This window comes from Saccostrea cucullata, unplaced genomic scaffold (assembly GCF_032062105.1).
Source record: "Saccostrea cucullata isolate Sc308-1 unplaced genomic scaffold, CSIRO_AGI_Scuc_v1 ctg1374, whole genome shotgun sequence".
Classification (NCBI taxonomy): Eukaryota; Metazoa; Mollusca; class Bivalvia; order Ostreida; family Ostreidae; genus Saccostrea; species Saccostrea cuccullata.
In genome coordinates this window covers 67,501-72,455 of record NW_026940017.1, presented here as the reverse complement: position 1 = coordinate 72,455, position 4,955 = coordinate 67,501, and the positions used below count along the sequence as shown (strand labels likewise).

The following is a 4,955-nucleotide window of genomic DNA, read 5'->3' as shown; positions in this document are numbered from 1 at the left end:
CCAAAATGTCGTAATTAATCTCATCATTTCCGAATTGAAAAATACACATGTAATAAAATATGTCAGATACAAGTTTACATGCTGCAAATCAGTTTTGACACAACTATGACTCCGTTTTATAAAGATTTCTTTAAATAAAGGGTAATAAAGCTTATCTTGTCACAAGGAAATACAGTACCAAGTCAAGGTCCCGAGTTATGAATTCCACTGATTACATGCAATGTGCACTTCCTCTTGTTTTCATTACTCCCCTTGCGTTTTTTGAGAAATAATGGGAAAGCGGAGTTTGTTCCCATCTCGCCTTAACTGTAAAATTTAGCATTCCCATTTCGCCTTAGTAAGCTCTCAGGTGAATTAAGGTGATATTTATCATAAAGTTTTTTTTTTTTAAAATACTTGGTATTACATGTATTATTTCATTCACTGTATTCATAAATTCCCATTAACTGTTAAATTCAATCTAAAAATTTTTATCTTATAAATTTTTATATCAACCCAGTAATAATATTTAGAAATACTAAAATTCCCATTTCGCCTTTGTCTTTTTCTTACCTGAATTTTACAGTTAAGGCGAAATGGGAACACACCGAAAGGGGACAACGGATTGGTCATGCCGCTATTACTGTTATTCAACACCTTAAATACAATTTGTTGTGATCAATCCTACAAAGAAAAGAAATTCAATACACGTTGTTTTAATGCAATGTGTATCCTACCTCTTTTTTTTTTCAAAAATAAAATTTGCAGCCACCACAGACCATCATCAACAAAGGCATCATCATTTTAAAAATTCTAATGCAAAGGGCGATATACTCACAGTAGACTGATGGTAGTACACTGTATTTTTGATAATTTCATCGTCATTTACCTGCGTAACGAAAATTGCGTCTTCATCGATACTGTGCTTCATTTATTATTGCAGCAACATGTATCAAGGTCAGTCTGCAACTGCGGTTTTTGAAATTTACATACATACATGTATGAAGAGCTTACGAAAATAATCAGGGTACAATGAGAGCTTTCTTTAGGGTGAAAGGTCGAGGTTTAATCCAACAGCTGTGGATTTAATAATCCAGTACCAATTTTTTGTCCCCCGCTTTCAACTGTAACTATATCTGTTGGATGAAAAGAGATAGTGCTTTCATAAATGAACTTTAAAACTGATCTTTGAAAAGTTTCATGTCATTAACTTTAACAAAACTTTTCCAAATACATGTATAGTGGTTTTTCAACCTGTGACCTTGAAGTTTGACCTACTTTTCCAAAACTTTAGCATGACATGAAATTGGTCATAACTTTAAAAAGAGAGAAGATAGGGTTTTCATATTGCATATGTATATTACCTGTGACAATTCATGCATACTGTGATTTGTTGACCCTATGACCATGACGTTTGACATACATTTCAAAAATGTTTTCTTTATAGCTTTTCATTGAGACCTGCAACAAGATGTTTCCGAATGCTATGATTTTTTACTCCTTGACCTTTATGTTCGACCTATTTTCAAAAATTCTAACTTCGGTGATTACATAAGAATTTCATGATAGGGCGTGTATGAGGCACAATATACCATAAATAATGTCATATCCCATCCACTAAGACACCGAAAGCAGGGGATAACAATTCTTTAACTTCGCTTGTTCCAATCTCCTCTGTACGTAAATTAATCGTTTGGAAAAAGAAAAACAACTGTACTTCCTGCTGTTAGACCTAACATATAAATTTATGCAACTGCTCTGAACACAGCACTGAAAATTATGAGTTACCTCGATATTCATCGATAAATTAGTTGTATATTCAATAAAACTTACTGTACAAGTTTCTGTTTGCTTTCGTGCAGTTGCCACAAGTGAACATACATGTAACATTTCACATGTTCTAGCAACGATTTATGGTATTTTACCTTTCCTCTTCATAACAAAACTTGTTGTTTTCCCCCATAAATTATTTAATTTTTTTCACTGCAAACACAAAAGAAATGTTTTCTACAATTTATTTTATAACAAAAGCAATGATACAATATAGCACTAAACACAACTGACCACCAAGTGACACGTGACACGATGTTGTCCAATCACAGTACTTTTTAGAGTTGCTTTAGCAACTTGCATGTCAACAATGAGAATGAAGTCTTAACTTGGTTAAGCACAGCTGCTGGGACAGATGACGAGGCATGGCTTTTGACTGTGTCATTAAAGCGTGTCGTTCAAAATGAGATTCCTCACAAATGGACAAGAGAAAAAGACTAAATATCAAAAGTAGAAAATCGAAGAATTACAGATAAAAATACAGAGTGCAAGTTTTAAGTTGAAAACTGATGTACAAATCATCATTGTGTAACATTTCCCTTGCTTTTCACAATGAAACATCGATAAGAATAAAGCTTAATATATCCCGAACTCTCGGCGGTAATGTTACAAATCAGCTTCAAGTCCTTGGTCTGGATCTTAAATGACAAGTCGCAGTAATAAACTTTTTGTTGTGAATTGTCATTTGGAAATTTGAAAAAAATTACTTTTATCTCTCTAAACCTGTCCCCCAAAACTGAGGTTTGTAACATAGAAAATGTGGTCCAATTAATCCCTTCCCTTTAAAAATTAATCCTCGGAATTATTTTCATACCCCCCTCCCCAATCGAAAAAAATCAAGATTTTTTTTTATTTTACCCCCGTGAAGCAATTACATCCTTTCCAAGAGATGTACTAAAAGTCTTTTTCAAAGTAAACCAAGTAGACATCGATTTTAACAAAATTCTATTGAAATTTAATTACTATTATGTGATTTATGAAAGGATTGTAATGCCCTGCATAGTATTCTTCATTTAAATTCTTTAACACTATATCGTTAATTAGCTGCTTCTGAAAGTTCATGAAATGATTCCTCATCAAGTCAACTACCCCCGCAGTTCGACTGAATGACATGCATTTTCTTTTGAATGGGGACCGATTGGAAACCTACTTTTTGGACAAAAAAGGTAAAATGTCTGAGCCAGACAATTTAAATAAATTTCGAATTCTGACTAAATCAAAATTAAACCTTACAGTAATGGGCCACACATGAATTAAATTTCAGCCATTAAGAATCATGAAAGCAGACGTATCACATCGATTAGATTTTATTACATTATAATGTCGCACGATGTGCTTCATTGACCACAGAACATTCCTATTCCATACTTCAAAATGTTATGCAATATAAATTTAATTGTAATATAAAATATTCATCAATTCCCCTAATGAATGCAGAAATATAAACCAATGGAATTGACTTCGTTCCCTAGAGTTGATGAAAAAAAAACAAACTATTCAGAGCGTGGGGTGGAGTGCAAGGAAAAAATACAGAAGTGATTTACAATGAAGATTTTACAAGCATGAGCTTTGACAGACATAATATATATATAGGTCTGGGGAGAAATGGGTCCGAACCACATGACACATCTCCATAACAACGGCCCAAGGACAAACATTGTAGGAGACTTTTAAAGTATAACTGGAACATTTTCCACCAATCACAACACAGAATAAATGCCACGTGACATACAATAAAATGTGAGTTAAGTTGTCATACATAATGAAAACAGATCATTATTACCCTGCATACGAGAACTTTCTGTTTTACACACTCAAATGTCTTTGGTATGCTATCCTCAAGTAAATTCATTCAAGTACAATGCAGATGAAATTATTCAGATACATTACACTTCAACAAGAAAATACATCGAACACTCTGTGATAACAACACAGAGATCACGTACACATTGTCATTTTAATGCCTATAACTGGCAAAAATGTAATGAAAGCTTAGTAAATGCTTCTTTTGTTTTAACAAAAAATGATTCATAAACCAATTATCATTGGGACTATGTGGTGAAAAATAGAGATGTAAGTGAACAAAGTGAAGCTATACTGTATGAATCCTCCCCCTATCAAATAAAATGATCCAGCTATGCTGCCTAAGAAAAATAAACCATGATAAATTATTTACATTATAAACAGTAAATTAGGGGTGATGAATTTTATGAAAACTGCCCTATAGACTAGCTACTATTGTTCACAGAGGGAAAAAATACAGATTTTGCTTGACCTAGAAAATTTCTGAATTTATAATTACGTTGAGATTTTTTGCTTCGAGATTTCTTAGAAAAATCAAGCATGTAGAAATGTTACATACCAGTACCGTTTCTAAGAAAATTTGGCACCTAAAAAATGGACCAGGAAAACAAAAGTATGCTGCCAAAAATCTTTTCCCCACTATGTAATTCATTTTTAAACATGACTCATGAAATTCAGATCTTTGACCATTGTCCTAGCAGTGAATCAAAACATCAGATATAAATGACAGTGTCTCATTGATGTTGACATAATGACGTTTACGTCAGTGTCACTAGAACATACAAAAAAAATTGTCTACGTATATTCACACATTGAGCAATAAGTAATATATTCTATACAAAGTTGAGCCAATTTATAATAAGTTCTGCTATTCACAATTGTGATCAAAGCTCAAACTTAATCTGTGCTGAATTCATCTACAAAATACTGTCTTGATTGCATAAAGACGTCTGTCACTGTTACAATGTTTTTTTTGTTAAAAGTGAAAAAATAAAAATAAAAGATTCTACAATTACTGAACATTGCACTATATTTCTATACAATATATGTTGTATTTAGCAGATTAAGTACTGACATTTTAAGACTAGAAACAATTACATAAATGCACTTTGAACAATAAAAAGGAAGTATCATTATCTAATGTTTAAATTTACACCTCCCAAAATCAATTTAATATAAATAAAAAATATGTTTAAAATTTCCAAATTAGCATTCAAAAGATGACATTAGATCAAGCTAAATGTCAATTCCAATGCCTATAAAACCAATGTTGTGCATAAAACTTGATTCTGAAGAACTATACATAAATAATTAAAAGCACTTTCTGATATTAATTAGTTCAC

At 32.1% G+C, this 4,955-nt stretch overlaps 1 protein-coding gene across 6 annotated transcripts in view; it reads right to left on the bottom strand.

Moving 5' to 3' along the window:
* Window positions 1-1,978: 1,978 nt before the first annotated feature.
* Window positions 1,979-4,955, bottom strand: part of LOC134254476 (zinc finger protein rotund-like) — a 63,521-nt gene continuing 60,544 nt past the window's right edge. For all 6 annotated transcript variants that reach the window (XM_062736978.1, XM_062736981.1, XM_062736980.1 and 3 more), the window contains one exon: window positions 1,979-4,955. This exon is cut by the window's right edge and continues 2,516 nt beyond it. The gene's annotated coding sequence lies outside the window, so the exon portion shown is untranslated.